Genomic DNA, 17,316 nt, shown 5'->3' with positions numbered 1-17,316 from the left:
CAAGTTTTCAAATACAAACATACCACTGAAAATCCTTGTTTCTTAAATATCATCAAGAATTATTTCACGTATGTAGGGATCTACTTCTGCTAGGCGTGGGGCAGGAGGTCCATGGTACGTCCCTGTGACCTCTGAACTCCAAACTCAAGTAAATACCACGCTGGACCTCAAGGAAGACAAGGAGAAACACATTCTGTTCTTTTTGTGCTGTGACTTCGACTACCAGCAGAAGAGGACAGCACCTGCACCTGTGGGAACAAAATGCTCCATCAGGTAGATGAACTGACCTGGATCATTGCAGACATGTCCAAGGACCCTATGATGCGAAAGATGGAGGACTCTCCCTGACAGCGGGCATAAGGCAGCTCTGGTCTTCTGATCCCATGGTGCCTGGGCTGACAAGGCTAGGTAGGCGCAGCTTCCCTTTCCCCATTATGGCTACTGGACAGAGTGACCTCAGTCCCTCTATCCTCTCTTTCTCCCTCTTTTCTCCAGCAGATGTATCCCTAATATTTAATTTTTATTTTTTGGCAAAAAAAAAAGTAAGTAGTACTCCACCTAACCTATTTCTATGTCCAGGAGAGATGACTCAACAGTGACCATGTTTCATCTGGTTACAATGTATTTTTTATAGGAAAAACCTTTTACAATGAATTCTTTCTCTGATCTCTGTCCCCATAAAAGTTCTCTTCTACAAGGAAAGGACCAAACTACATAGTATTTGCATTTGAGGTAATGTAGGGGAGAGGACAGTGATCTGAACTGCAGCATATAGCTAAGTTCTTGAATTGCAGCATCAAATTAGTCAGTTTTGCACTCAAGTCTCATGCCAACAGTTTGTGGGGCCATGGAAAGCTCTTATGGTTATACTGGAAAGGCTTCAAGTATGAGTTTGGTGGTGGTCTCTCAGCCTAGTAAAGTTCAGAACACTTTATTACCAGAAAGTTGGCCACTAGGTGATGAATCTTTTTTGGTCACAGTAAATCATAAAACCAAACTGACATGTACAAAAGGATATGATTGTATAGGTATAGAGAGTACCCACAGAGATGACATGTTCAAGTGGCAATTACTTCTTAATTCCCTTTTCCCTTTGACATCTCAAACATCTTTTACTTCTCAGCCTCAATAAAATAAAAAGTAAAACAAACCACTACTCTTAAACTATAGCACTACATACAAAAATACAGTTGTTAGGAGAGAAGGGATTGGAAAAATGTGCATGTGCAGAACTTACCTCTTTTCCACACTGGGTTAAAAGATACTCTTTTCACTCAGAGGGAAGATATTTGTTAGCTTTATTTCATGGCCAACTCATACAGCCAGGGAATATGATTTCTAATAATTTGTTCATTTTATCAGTACTCTATCATGGCAACAACAACAACAAAACCTGGGATTCAATGGAATTTGCTTGTATCATTGGGTTTTGTAGGGTAACATGGACACTAGAATAATTTGATGTTATATGCATACATTCATACACACAAAGAAAATGACCACAGCATCAAGAATAGAGTGGACACATTCTGAACTGGACCATAATACGTAAATTAAATCTCTTGACCAGAAACCAAAGTGACTTATCTAATTACTACATTTTCACACCAATGTCCTTTAAAAATTTATATACAGGACCACAATTATTTTTTACATATGTACAAAACTTCTGTTAATTACAGTGTTCTAAGAGAACATCCAAGGTTAAATGGAAGACATTTATTTGGCAAATGGGACCAAAATAAGATTTTGTCTTTATCTTCCAAGTACATACTGATAAGAAAGTGAAAGACAAATTCTTCACACTCCAGGTAAGGCCAGAACCAGAGAGCCACAGGAAAAGATAGTCAGCTATTTACAAATGGTTAAAGCACTCTTCCAAGACTTGAGTTTGTTCTTTTCTAACTCACAATTGGCTAGGAAAATAACAATGGCCTTGGTTAGCAATAACAGTAACAGGAGTATACAGAGTAAAGAGAATGCCATTATCTCCATAATCCAAATCGGTTCAAGACCTTTCAGCTGGTATAATTTAAACCTATCTCTCAAATCCCAAAGAACAACAGACAAACCCACTGTCTGCCAATTCTCAGTAAAGCTTTATGAATAATTCCCACTGACTTTACAGACAGTAAATCCAAATAAAGGTACTAGGAACTATAAAGTAATTGTTGGTGTAGTCAGGACCTTTCCCACATGATACTGGACATCTGTTTACTTTGGCTGTTGTGTCAAACTCAACTAAAGGTGATGGAAAAGTGGACGGGAGGAAACAAACTTTTAAAAATGGAGCTGGGAGGTATAGGTGAGCTACTAAACCCCAGCTCTGTCATTACATAGAGGACTTTTCTGATTCCCTGTGTTGGTTGTGCTCTTCCACAAAAAAAAAAGTTTGTAAATAAGAGGAGTAAAGAGGAAGGTAACAAAGGAGGTGTGAATAAGTTACTTAGTCCAAATGATGGAATTAGAGGATACTGGTCATTGGAAATGGGCAACTGAGAAACAATGATTGGCCCCATGCCTTGTAGGCTAGCCTCATTTTAAGAAGAGAATTGAAGGAATTCAATCTTCATCTTTTGACACTTGCAGCAAGTGTTGGGAGAAGGAAGTCATTTCTTCCTCCTCTCCTCCCTCCCTCCTTAGCAATAACGTCTTGTAGCTAAAGAACATAGCAATAGAGTTTTGCCAAGTGAGTTGGTGAGATTAAAGAACTTCCTGTCTAGGGCTGCAACACTGCACCTCCAGTGCTGAGATTCCGAGACAGCAGAATTGAAGATCTCTTGATCCTAGGGTAGAGGCGTCAAATTGGTCCCAAAGTGCACAGTGGTACCTCAAGCCAGGATCTCAGCTGACAGGGGCGGGGATGGCTAAGACCACAGCCTAGCATAAACATGGTGCACCCAGAAGAGAAAGGAGCCCAGAGCAGTGACTCATCCAGTGAAAAGCAATACAAGGACCTGATGAGAAGAGAAAAATACTGGATCTTACAGTGCGTGGCCTTAACTCACATGCGTTCCTTGTGTGTGGGCCTCTCTACTTTCTACTCTTCTCACAGGTATGTGTATTTTTCTGAGGCGGGAAAAGAGAAGGGTGCATCCCAGGCTTATGAGGGAAATGTTGCTCTAATATTGTTCATGCTACGTAATTTTGATAAATGTCTCTGTCCTGAGCTATGTCTTTTGGTGGCACGTTGGTGGAGACTCATGTAGTTTTAGGTGTGTGGACTCACAGAATAATTTCCTGAATCTTAGTCATCTCTCTGGAGGACAGGACCTGAGAGTGCAAGATAGGAGAGTGATACAACTTTATTTTATATATATGTATATATATGTATGTATGTATTTTGTACTTATATGTGTTGAAGGCAAGGGTCCAGTGTATATGTGTGTGTGTGTGTGTGTGTGTGTGCATGTGTGTGTGTGTGCGTGTGTATCCCCAGGGCCTAGCATAGTGCCTGGCATATAGTACCAGTATTACTTATAGTACATGCAATAAATAATTAATATTAAACTAGCTGTGTGAACTTGGCAATATAGTACAACAAAAAGAACACAGATTTGGGGAGTTGGAGAACTTGGGGTTCAAATCCTAATTTTGTTACTTGCTACCTGTGTGATCTTTGGCTTCTATAGGCTTCTATTTCCTAATCTATCAATCAAGAATCGGGGGGATGTTGGGTTATATAATCTCTAAAGTCCTCTTCCCCTCCCCCACACCCCAGCTCTACATTTAGGGTCCTATTATCTCTGAGCCTCAGATGCTTCATGCTGGGGTTGGAATAAATGGTACCCGCAACCACTTCCATAAAGGTCTACAATTGCACAAACATTTTAGTTTTAAGCATATGGTGTTGACACACCATCAAGGAGGTAAAAATCACACATGTCCATAAAAGCAGACTGGTGACAATTCCCTTTAAAGCATTCAGCTCATAAAAATACAAGGCTTCTGAAATGTTCCATGTGCTCTGGCCAGACTCTGATCCCGTGGACAGGAACTCTTATTCAGTATGAGCATCTGGCCTTACCAAAAGTTATTAGTCACAGAAAATCTTAATACATTTTCATGTCTGTGAATTGATGAAGAGGGACCACCAAAGGCGATCCCTTTTCACTAATTCATAAACATCTAAACCACAAATGAGGAGACAACATAAATCATTAAAATAACGATCTGTACCATAAGTGGTCTTCTCATGTACAAGGGAGTTCTTTAGGCAGTTAGGAGGTTAATTTCAATGGTTAGGAAGAATTTCTATGCATTGGTGTTACTGTGCCCATGGTCACTTGAGATTTAGGTTATTGCTGCTTCTAATTACTAGACAGGCAAGTATTATTCTTTAGCTTTTTCCTGATGTTCCACAAAAATGAAAACATTAATAAATAAAACAAAAACTCCTATTAATTAAAGAAATTATCACTCATCAGAAACATGCCATATTTGGAGTCTGAGGACCTGGCTATGGGAATTTGTGACAATCACTTAAATTCTCGGGTCCTTAGTTTCTTCATCTGTAAAATAAGGGGACTAGATAATTTCTAAGATCCTTTCCTAATACTATCTCTAATGCAACAGGGGTACCTTTGGGTCTATTTAGTTTACACGTTAAATTGCTTGCAGAAGGCAAATATACCTGTCAGTGTACTTCAACTGGCATCCAGACTCCACTACAATGTGGTGTGACTATCACCTGTGTGACCTTGGCTAAGTCACTTCAGTTCATTGTTTCCTCATTTATAAAAAGAGAGGTTGGACCAGATGACCTCTGAGGTTCATTTCAGCTTTAAATCTATGGTCTTATGATATGTTCTGAAATCATGTAATTGATTAAATGAAAGTGGCTTAAAAAAACCCCAAACTTGTTTTGTTGCTGGGAATTGCCTCCCTTCATTTTCGGCCTGTTGAAATCCCTCTCTTCCTTCAAGGCACAGCTGAGGTGACTTCCATGAAGACTCTCCCAGTTAAAAATCCTTCTATTTGAATTTCCAATATCACACTCTATTTGGACCTCTTCTACTGAGAAACAATTTCTTATTACAGTAATTAGTACTATAATTATGTACATGACTTACCTACCCTATTATACTATAAGTTTCTTGAAGGAAGTGATTGTATCTTAATTTATCTCCCATCTCCAATATCTGACACACTGCCTCCTATTTTTAGGTGATTAACAAATGTTTGTTGAATTGAATGGAATTCAAAAATACCTTAATGGGGCAGCTAGGTGGTGTAGTGGATAGAGCACTGGGTTTGGAATCAGGAAGACTCATCCTCATGAGTTCAAATTTGGCCTCCGCCACTCCCTAGCTATGTGATCCTGGGCAAATCACTATCCTGTTGGCCTCAGTTTCCTCATCTGTAAAATGAGCTGAGAAGGAAATAGCAAACCACACTAGTATCTTTACCATGAAAACTCCAAATGGGGTCAAGAAGAATTAAACACGACTGAAATGATTCAAAAACGACAACAAATACCTTATGAAGCAATAATCTCGGGCCATCTTAGGATCTCACCCAGAGGTTCTGTGGGGATCCAAGAAAGAGCAGGGTTGACTTTACACTGGGTAAGTTTAAGATAAGAATTAGGGTTTATTCTTAACTCCTAGGAGATAAGTGTATGCTCAAGGTAATTCTCCTGGTACAGTATTTTTAAAAATTGATGACTCAGCATGATCAAACTATAGCTCTGTTAAAATCATTTCTCCGTTTATAAATCATGCTTCCAATTTAATTTCTTCATTGCGGGAAACTCATTTGTCTTCTAGTGGGACATCTGAGAACCGTCATAGTTTCACCTTTGCAAAGTTCATCAGTCATAAAATATCTCATTGCAGAGGACTATGAAGGAAAGGGTCTTTAAAAACCCTGCACCAATCAGAGACTTGTGATTTAATAGAGGCACATAAATTTATATTGTTGTAGTATTGCCATGGGAGCTAGAACTCTGAATTTAAATTGTGACCCTGCTATGCATTTCTAATGTGACCTGAACCAAGTCAATGTACCTACCTCATTCCAAATTTTCTCAAGTGTAAAACAGGGATAAAAACACTGACCTCTTTTAGATGAGTCAGGCTAATTAGTCATGGAAAACATTTTGTTAATGTGGTTTTAAAAAAAAAAGGAATCTAGGATTCCCTTATGCACAGTCAGTGAACATGTAAGTAATATTCTTCATCTAACCAGGACACATGCTCTTTACATCCACTGTCCATGCATAGTTCTAACAACCATGACTGAAAGCAGCCTCTTAATTTTTAAAGAAAGCATTTATAAAAGAGATTGCAAAATTTTAAACTGTTAATTAAAACCACATAAAGCATAACTCTTTATTACTTTGTCCCAGCTAGGCACCTTCAATTCAGGAAACAGAATTCTGGCTGTGGATTTTGGGAAAGGCTAAACTTTGCATCTAGGAGAGTGTGGCTAATGATGTTTTTGTCATGAAGCCAGTTTGGCACTTCTCTGCACTGACTGTCCCCATCATTGCTAAGCTCTTTTCCTTTACTTTTATCTCTTAGTTTTTGTTGTTTTCTTCCACACTTAACTCAAATCCCACCTTCTAATGCTGTCTTCTTTCAGATCATCATCTAGTCAGTATGCATTTTGTATGTACCTAAACGTGTATGTGTTCTCTCTCCTATTACATCATGAGATCTTGAGAACAGGGACTGGTTTTTGCCTTTTGTTGTATCTCCAGAGCTTAGCACACTTTCTGGCACATAGTAAGCTGTTAATTAACACTTATTGACTGACTGACTAAATTTGAACCTCTCCTGAAACACAACATTTGTCAGGGGTGCATAATCCTACTAATAGTCCAATTCTGTGACTGAGTGAGTACGTGGAAATTATTATTCTACTGGAAGAACAGTCCTGAGTTCTTGCTCATTAATAATTCAGTGAAACTTCATTAATACATGTGATTTTTCAGGGACACAAAAATATATGTGGGAAAATGTACTAATGAGGTGATAACAATGAGACCAGGACCAGGAAAAACCACCCATGATATGTGGGAAAAGCATATTAGCAATGTTTCACAATAACAATAAGATTTTACATGAAAGGATCTTCCAAAAGTCTTACAGTATATTACAGAGATCAGCTCATTAATTCTCCCAAGGTCCTGGGGACACAGGTAGCAAGGACAGTGCCTGGCTCATTATTTCACAGGCACAGAAACTGAGGGTCAGGAGACATTAAGTGGTCTAACCAAGGTCAGGCAGAATGTCATAGAACTGGGATTCAATTCCCTCTGGATACTGGGTTTCAAAGTCATAGTTCTAACCACCAGGCCTTATGGCATCTCCAGACAGATTTCTTCCAAATTCTAGTCTTTATGGAAGTAAAAAAAAAAAAAGATTCTAGCAACTACAAAGTGATTCTGGGCAGCCTGACTTACCTAATTTATCAGGCTATAAAATGCCCTGGATTATAAAACACACCAAGGTTAGGAGAAAAAAAATCATTTAAAAATCTTGTGTTTGGGAAAAATATATAGCCCTGATGTCCTTGGTTTCCTGACAGAATAGGACAGAGCAGGGCTGTGCACAGCATAGGATAATCTGAGGCAAGTGATCTCCTTGAATTTCAGATAACCCTTTGTAGCCCCTTATTAGCAAGGGGGCTGAAGGAAAGTGTAGTTATTTTCAGCTACATGAAAAGAACTGAAACACCATGGGAGATGAAAACTGGGTAGGCCAGGGGAACTTATAACTTTTGAGTCCTACCGAAAGGGTGTGGGAATGCATGCCAGAACCAGGGGCCAGCTGATTGCAAGGGAAGGACACTGCAGCCTGTAACTGAACATAGTCATGACCAGTTGAAGCCTGCCTGGCTCCCTGACCCACTTAAGAAGTAACCTCCTTGTCAGAATTTGCTGCCACATTGGGAAAGGCTGAATTTATCCCCCTTCCATTTCATCCTCCTCCTATGCCTTGCTGCTACTAGGTGAACTGTTATCATTTACCCCTTATATCTTGTCTATTTGTATGACGGATTTTGTCTCTCGATAAAGTGATTTTTACTTAGTTCTGGGCAAATGTTTGCTGTGAATGAGTGGGCCCCACTATGGGATAAAGACAAGGGGCTGTCTGGACACAGAGACCTAGACTTAGATAGGAGCCTATATTGAGGCTTTCTATTTCTTTGGACATACAGAGAGGGGCTTCAATGGGATAATAGGATTTGGAGTTGGAAGAGATCTTGGAGATCATCTGGTCTGGTCCCTCATTCCATAGGTGAGTAAACTAAGAATCAGTGAAGGGAAATGATATGGCCAAGGTCAAAAAAGCAAACAGCATGTCCAGGATTCAAATCTATGTTCTCTCAACTCTAAATCCAGGGTTTCCCCCGCTATATTACAGGATGACTGAGGTTTTATTCAGGTGGTAAGTAGCAGATCCTGTTTTAAATCTAGATGGTATGACCCCAAATCCAGTTGTGATTAGGGCCAATATTCCCCTGAAATTAGATAGATGTCTGGATGGATGGATGGACAGACAAACAGAGAGAAAAAATAATTACCATAAAGTTGGTAGAGTTTGGGTTTATAATAGTTCTTCATACTAATGAATTGGTCACACCTGTATGTAATTTTATACAAGAGTAAATCATTTGCTGTGTAAAATAATATACTGATATTAAATCCTCTAGAATAAACAAGAAAGAAATATCAAATGTTAAATATTGATGACTATTGTGAGTAAGGAAGCTGAGCAGCTTGACTTTAAGATCTTAGTTCTTGCTGACATTCACAAACATTCAACCTTGTTTCAGGCTAAAGTAATATAAGTATATTAAAAGGCAGTAATATGCCACAATCCATCTGTTCTATTATGAGTTTCAAATACATTAGTAAAACCTTCAGATGTACACTATGAGAAAGACAAGAGATAAGCACTGACAGAAAACAAGCCTCACACTCTTTAAATAACTACTTTTATTGCAATTTTCAAACTTTCTGACGGTAATCAGTAAGGCAAAAAAAATCACTTAAAGAGTTAGGCTATTTTCTAGGGAATATAAATTAATTATGGATGGTGGGAATGGTGGGGCATCACTGGATGACATTTGAAACTGAGGACAATAATATTGTGTGGTTTAGGAAATGTTCTCGAGGAAAGCAGCAACATGTTTGTAATTTTTTCTAGGATGAAGTGCCTGCCATACATATCCTTTTTTTCATTGTAATGGGAAGACGTAAGGCCTACTGTCTGACATTCTCTATGTTTCCTTCACTTTAAAAAAAAAGTCTAAATAGTGACATATAAGTGATTCAGTGGAATAATTTCAGGTTAGATGGCATGGAATATTTCAGGCTGTTGGCCAAATTATGGAGGCCCCAACGTTTGTCTTCCTCACCCTGAAGTAGGTGCCATATTCCTTAGGTCTTCCCTCTTTTGTCTAATATTCTCAGGTTTCTGCCCTCCACCACCCAGTCCTTGCCAGCAAACCTCCCCCAGACCAAAATCCTATGAAATTTCCCAATTCTGTTATCTTTATTTGTTCATAGGATCTTAAGCTAAATAGAACCTTAGAGATCATCTGGTCTGCCTCTCTCTACTTTAGTGATGAAGAAACTGAGACCCAGAAAAATGAAGGAACTTGATCAAGGAAAGTAGCAGAGTCAGAACCTGAACCCAGATTCTATGACCTTTAAAATCCAGTACTTTTAAAATTATGCCATACTGTCTAAAGTGTCAGCTAGCTAATCTGACATAGGTTAATCAGAGTTTTAACTGTGTTCTAACCTTCTGGCTGTGGCACATGATAAGTGTCCCAGGTGTTACAACTTAGAAGGTAGCTCTGGGGGTCAAGGAATCACAGTGACTCACTCAGTCAAGTCAAGGATCACAGTTCTGAAATCTAGCTGCAGAATGCCTCATGGCTTGGAATTGGACATATCCATACATAATCTGTTTTTTGTTTTTGTTTTTTTGGCTAGGCAATGGGGTTAAGTGACTTGCCCAGGGTCACACAGCTAGTAAGCGTTATGTGTCTGAGGACGGATTTGAACTCAGGTCCTCCTGAATCTAGGTCCGGTGCTCTATCCACTGCGCCACCTAGCTGCCCCAATCCACACATAATCTGGACAGGTATTGAAGAGAACCTGGATAAAGTGGCCACTTATTTTGTGCCCGTGGAGACAACAATGGACAAGAGAAATAATATCCTTGAACAGTCCTCCCAACAGAAAACTGAGGCCCTCCTGGATGTTGAGCTTCACAGACAAATATTAAACATCAGCAAAATATGACAAAATATTTGTAGTTTTTTGGATGCATACAGAACACTGTCAAAATTATTAGCTTTCTTCTCCATCCAATCAAGAAAATTACCTGCCTGATGTTATAAATGCTGAGAGCTACAACTTTTCTAGAATACTTTAGCACCTTTTTTAGTAAAGCCATAATGTAAAAGGAGAAGAAAAAAAAACTTGGTAAATTGGATATTTTAATCTTCAAGGACCTAATTTTAATCAATACCAGTTTGGAAGTTTTAAATGACTTTCCATTGCTATTGGGTCTACGTATTCCCTTAGTGCCCCCCAAAAGTAATTATCTGAAATATTGATTTCATTCCATACTATTCAATCTTACGAGTTTATAAAATATGAGTCCATTAATGTAACACTGAAGGATATAGTTTAATGGAATGAAACCAGCAATGGGAATTTCACATGCCACCTGTAAATTTGTTCTAGATTAAGTAGTTCTGGAATTTAATGGAGCTTGTGTGTTTATGGAGGCAAAAGAATGAAGAAGGGATGAGGACAGAAGGGAATGAGAGTTTTTTTAATGAATAAATATCACTTTGATATAAGAATAACTAGCTCACAACGTCTTGTGCCATGTAGTGCTTTTAAGAGTATAACCAGAGTGCTCTTCTAGTAACTAGCATCTTTATGAGGTCAGTCAGTAAACAAGCTTTTATTAAGTGCCTACTATGTGTCAGGCACTATGCCAAGTGCTTAGGATACAAAGAAAGTAAAAGACAGGCCCTGTCCTCAAGGAGTTCCCAGTCCAATGGGGAGATAATATGAAAACAAGTATATACAAACAAGACATACACAGGGTAACATGAAGATAAATCAAGAGAGAAGGTACTAGCATTAAGAAGAATAGTAAAAAGCTTTTTGTATAGGTGGGATTTTAGCTGAGAATTGAAGTAAGCCAGGAAAGCATGAGGAGGGAAAGCTAGTAAGTCACTTTTGATCTTTGGAGGTCACAGTCATTAAATGAACGTGGACTACACTATTAAGATTATGTTAGTCAACCATCAATAACATTTGGCTTCAGCAACCAACTGGGATATTGGTCAACCTGGACAATGAAGCGTCAACAGTATGAGCACCCATGAGTTCCACAGTTTGCCTTGGGATGCCAAAGTGCTTCTGTATGCTGGGGCAGAAGGCATGTCCTGATAAAACACTTTTTCCTTATGTAGGGGAAAGTAGCTCAGAATGGAATCAGTGGAGACTCCTAGGGTGTACTACCGTATTTACAAATTAATAAATCAATTGATTTATCAATCAATTTACAGTCATTTATTAAGCACCTACTATGTGCTTGGCATTATGCTAGGTGCTGAAGGACTGAAACAATCCCTGCTTTTCTCAAACCTCTTCTGCTGCTCTTAGGATTAGTAGACTAGTTTGAGGAACCTTTAGACATTTTGTCTGTCATTTGAATGATGGAAGAACTTTAATAATATCTTGGAATTTAATTTGGGAAGTTAAATAAAATAAGAGAAATTCACATTTTGGGGTTTTTCACCTTCAACAGAACATATAGCTTAAAGGAAGATAAGTTTACAACATGATAAGGTACTGAACATAAAAGTGCTGCTCTCATTTCTCTAAATGCAGCCTCAAAGTGGCTCACATGTTTACTATGAAGGGTTTCAGTTACAGTATCTTCCAACTGTGAAAGTGAAGAAGGGTTTAATCATGGGAAAGCATTCTCCCTAAATCCTTAAGAATATAAAAATATGTTTAGGATTTGAATTTAAAGCCTAAAATTTTTAAAATAAAAATTATAAATTATAAAAAAAAACCAAACATTTAATTATATGAATGAACACCTAGGTATTCATGATGGGAGAGGGTAGTCTTCTGGTTATTTATACTTGATTATGCCTACAATAGTTTATCTCACTAATTTTACATACAAAAGTAAGTTTCGACCAATATCTTGCATGATTAGAAACTTTATCTCTATTAAAAAAAATCTGTGCTTTTATTACTGTGAGAGTTCTTTTCTGATACAGACTATATAACACTTCCATGCTAGTGATTCGTGAATTGCTGTGGTCAAAGAAGCCCTCATCCATGCTTTACACTGACAAGCCTCATGGAATTTAGCTAGGCAGATTATTGGATGAAAAATACATACGTTGTCACTAGATCTTACTTTCCTCATTTTTTTGTCATTACCCCTTTTACAAAGAAAGAGCTTTGACCATATAACACTATTCTCTTTCAAATCCTGGAAAATAACAGCTTGTCCTCTGTTGCTATAGGCTTAGAAAAACCCAGGTGACACCCACACCACGATGAAAACAGGACATTAGTGGAAGAATCAACAAATCAGAGTAAGTATGTTATGCATATGTTATAGTCAGTAGTTATGCAAACACATCTGAGAAAGGAATCTCATGAACAGGAACCAGGAAAATGGTATCCTGAGTTAAAAAAGAAAGGAAGAAACAAAGAATCCTCAAATTCGGTGTTTACAGTAATAGGTCTTAACTAAAAAAAGGAATCCTGCAGATGATGCTAAAATAAAAACAACAAATAAAAGTCCCAGAGGTAGCATTGAGGAGTGCGCTTCGGTTTCCATCTCATCTGGCTTAATAATGAAAACCTGAAAAATGGCTCCCTATTTCCAGAAAACATCAACATATTAGTCCATTTAAAAAAATGCCGTGAGAGACTATTCCAGCCTTTCTTTATGAAACAGATTTAGTTTTTGTTCTTCCTTTAAAATTGAACGCATCTCTCAAATTTAATAGCCCTTGAGCCCAGCAAGAGGAAGCATGAGTTGGATTTTAAATCAGGCCTTCAGTACAGAGTCTAACTAAATGCCTCCTGGCCAGGCAGGGCTACATAGTTGTTGCTAGGTTGGCTGCTGTCTTCTGAATGAGTTTAATGACAAAGCAAGTGGGCCTATGAAACAAGACTCATGATTAAACCCCAAGATAGTGAAAAATCATAACCAATGGGAACTGACAAAGAAATAAATACCTAACAGCCTCACCTGTAATGATAGGTGTGAGATTAAAAAGTTGAATTATTAATCAAAATAGTGTATCAGGAATCAAAAGAAGATACAAACACCATTGTGGAGCCATGATTTTTTCTGCTCTTTATCTTCAGATTATTTCAAAGGGGACTTTGATGAAAATTTATACTGGATAAAATGTCACAAGCAAGAATTAATTGTACTCCTCAAAGTACATGCCACGGTGTGATATAAATTGGATGCAATAGATTCTTTGCTCTGTAATCTGCTTTGTAGCTTTTGCTGCTGTACCTTAATATCTGAGAGATTGAGTCAAAACAAGTAGAAACAAAATTCCTAGGGATTAAGAGTTTTCACAAACTTGTCTGGAAGTAGTTTCAAATATGGAGTCCATCTTGGCAGATTTGGCCTGGCTTTGAATACAAGCTTTGCTACTCATTAGGGATGCAATGCAGTGTTGCATTTAGAAAGAGTTTAAATCCTGGCTCTGCCACTTAAAACCTGTGTGACTCTGAGCAAATAACATCTTGAGCTTGTGCCTCAGTTTCCCCAACTGTAAAATAATAAAGTAAGACTGGATGGCTTTTGGGGTCCCTTCTGCCTAGAAATTTATGATCTTAAGACTGAGGAAGGCCTCATGGAGATGAGATTTGAGATGAACCTGTAAAAATTGGCTGTCTGTATTTTAGCAAGTCACTTAAACCTTTATAAGCCTCAATTTCCTTTTCTGTGAAATGGGATTTGTCCTGCCTTCTTCACAGGGATGTTTTTGGAATAAAATGAAATAACATATATTAGATACTTTGTAAACTATAAAATAATAAAATAAAGTACTATATACATACTCATTACACAAATGCATTCGTGATTGCATTGATTTGAGAATTACCACCAGAGATGCAGATCACAACCCATTCATGCCTTCCCATTTTGTGTAACTCTCGTCCATGTCTTCCTAAAAATTAAACATTGAGGTCCACCTCAAGGGCTGGAGCCCCTCCTTTCTCCCAATATTGTGAGGATACTGGTAGAGTACTATGGCTGTGTAATTGTCATTCTTTTATCATACTATGTGGCCAGCCCATCTTCTCTTTCTTTTGTACAATTCCTGGATGATATCTTTAACTTCCATTTTTCTTAAGAGTTCTTTGTTGGTTAAATGTTGCAGCATGTTCATTTTTGTCATGCACTTCCCCACTGCCCTCGGTGTGATGCTCACCTTCTCTTCTTTGGAGGCAGTATTGTTACAGGTCTTGCTGCCACACAACAACATTGGTAAAAATACTTGTATTGAAAAAATGGCCCTTTACTGTTGGGTTCAGTAAAAGTGCTTTCTAATTTCTGGAAAGCAATGTTAATTCCTCTCCTCCTTTCCTTGTGAAGTCTGAGCCTAGTGCATTGTCCATTGATGTTGTCTGTTTCAGACATACATGCTGTTGGATAAGGTCTACAGGGTGTTCATTCAGATGCATGCTGAAATCTGAGCAATAGATATTCTTTATTTGGTCTTTCCTGTGCAAATGGATACAAGCCAAATTCCACTGAGTGACTAAAGATCTTTTCTAAGAGGCTCTGTGATGTCTTGGGGTTTGCTACAATCCATACAATATTATACACGAATAGTATTATCTAGAGGACCTAACCATCCATCCAACCCAACCTAACCAAGGAAATCTCTCTTTGACCTACTCTCTGAACTGGATCTCCTCCACCACAGTGGTGAATATTTTTGGAAGTATATTTCTGTCTTATACCTAAATTGATGCTTCTTATCATACAGTCATCAAAAAGGCATATTTCTACAGTTACATCTTCCAAAGAATTTTGAATGTATGAATTACATGCAAAAAAAATCTGGAAGGGTTTTGTTCAAATGAGTTGAATGCTTTTTTTCTAATCAACAAACAATAAGTACAATGGGATCTTACATTTTCATTTTAATAAATTGTAAGATATTAAAGATGTGGCCCATTATTGAATATTATTTGCAAACGTTCTCTACTAATACCCTCATAAAGGACAATTTCAATATATAGATGACCCTCATAAAGATGTTGTACGGGGGGGCAGTTAGGTGGCACAATGATAGAGCACCGGTCCTGAAGTCAGGAGGACCTGAGTTCAAATCTGGCCTCAGACCAAACACTTGACACTCACTAGCTGTGTGACCCTGGGCAAGCCACTTAACCCCAACTGCCTAAAAAAAAAAAAAGATGTTGTACAGATGGGAGAGGAGGCACATACTTCAATAGTTGTTGATATTTTCTCAGTTGCTTTTTTTGGGGGGAGGGTATCAGTAAGGTTTGATATTTTTTGATTTTTTAAAAATATCTCTTCCCACATTTATATATTTTGTAAACCTTCAATGCCCTTATAATTGCATCACCTCCATATCAGTCCCTCTCTCCCTCTCTCTCTCTTTCTCTCTCTCTCTGATCTAATCTGACAGTTTTTCCCATCTGTTTTTTTTCTTTAGTGACCTTTCTATTTCTTCTGCAGGGACCCCAAAGACTGTGATGTTAGGGAATAAACATGGTGTCCTTGGTGGATAACCTTGATGATGGAGAAAACAGTTGATCATAATAATTTAGCAAATCCTTTCTTCCCCCCACCTCCACCCTGTTTGTGGACTTTTTTTTTCCCCCACTTTCGTCCTTACATATCTTTTGCTTGGTTGGATATCTTGCCAAGCTTTATTTTGTTTGTTTTTTTTACCCTCCACTGTTTTTTCTTTTCCTCTGCATTATGAGATGATACTAGTCATAATCTTCCATTATCCTTCTTCATAAAATTTTACAGATAAGTTTCAAGACAAGTTAACAAGCCAGGCACTAGGTTTATATTCTAACCTGCTATTGCCTTTGGTAGTCATCTTTCTCCATTTGGCAAATGCTTGCTGACTAAAACTCTTTGGGCTGCTTGTTATAGCAATTTATTGTAGCAATATAATTATTTATTAATTGGTTTAATTTCTTGATGAAATTAGTATAGTTGGTGTCAATGTCATTTCTGTTGTCCACTTCCCATTTTTGTCTTCAACAGCTTATTTAAATAATTCAGGGGTGCTTCTTTTTGATTGTATGTAATATCTTTTTCTCATTCCTATTCTTTCTTCTCGTTTATTATAAATTCTGGTCCTAGCTTTGAGAAGTTGATGGTTTGACTGTGAAGTGATAGACGACTCAAGCATGACTCTCATATCTATAATAAATCTGTTTTCTCACTGTTAAAACTTAGTCATTTTCATTCTTTGTGATATTTTTTCATATTTGTCATGTCCAGTGTCTACTAATTCTTTCTTTCTTTCTTTCTTTCTTTCTTTCTTTCTTTCTTTCTTTCTTTCTTTCTTTCTTTCTTTCTTTCTTTCTTTCTTTCTTTCTTTCACTTAGTTCTCATGATACAGGGGCTTGAAGCTTCTGGATAATCTATAACAGAAATAACAAACTAGGCCCAAACAGATTAAAATGTAATTGGGAAATGTTTAATAGAATTAAAAAAATATAATACAACACAGATACTGTTAAATTGTGATGGTCTAAATTAATATGCAGCCTGTAGGGATCCATTTCTATTTGAGTTTGATACCACTGATCTATAAATCTCTGGCCTCTTTCATTTCTTTCATTTAAATCATATTTTCCTAACTATTTCTCCCCATCCTCACCTTTTCCCACCTCTGCATTAAAGTCATCAATTATCAGTTATGGATATTTTCAAAATCTTTAGTGATATTGTAATAACAGCTTATATTAATGAAATACTTTATGCTTTGTAAAAGTACTCATCTCATAATAAGTCTTTTTATATAGGTAGTACAAGTATTATTATTCCCACTTCACATATGTATAAACTCAGGCTCAAAGAGGTTCAGAGACATTCACATAGTTAAAAGGTTAGTAAGTGTCAGAGCTAGGGCTTTCTATAAAGAATTTTTAAAATCAGTGCTGAGCTTCTATCAATACAATACTCTTTATTGACAAGTCACAATACAATATGTAAAACTTAACAGCCATGAATATAAGAGCAAAAGCATATACTAAAGCCATAAAACAATACAAATAACAAG

The 17,316-nt window shown here is 37.5% G+C and overlaps 1 protein-coding gene across 4 annotated transcripts in view; it reads right to left on the bottom strand.

The window, feature by feature from the left end:
* The window catches only part of LYRM4 (LYR motif containing 4), a 214,112-nt gene that overhangs the window by 45,238 nt on the left and 151,558 nt on the right, over window positions 1–17,316 (bottom strand). Inside the window, exon 3 of one of the 4 annotated variants that reach the window (XR_002321931.2) lies at window positions 24–248. The exons of the other annotated variants lie outside the window; for them this stretch is intronic. The gene's annotated coding sequence lies outside the window, so the exon portion shown is untranslated. The remainder of the gene's footprint in view (window positions 1–23; window positions 249–17,316) is intronic. 4 annotated transcript variants of the gene reach the window in all.

Source organism: Phascolarctos cinereus, unplaced genomic scaffold (assembly GCF_003287225.1).
Source record: "Phascolarctos cinereus isolate Bilbo 61053 unplaced genomic scaffold, phaCin_HiC Scaffold_4;HRSCAF=312, whole genome shotgun sequence".
Taxonomy (NCBI): Eukaryota; Metazoa; Chordata; class Mammalia; order Diprotodontia; family Phascolarctidae; genus Phascolarctos; species Phascolarctos cinereus.
The sequence above is the reverse complement of the archived record's forward strand: the minus strand, read 5'-3'. Positions and strand labels throughout refer to the sequence as shown.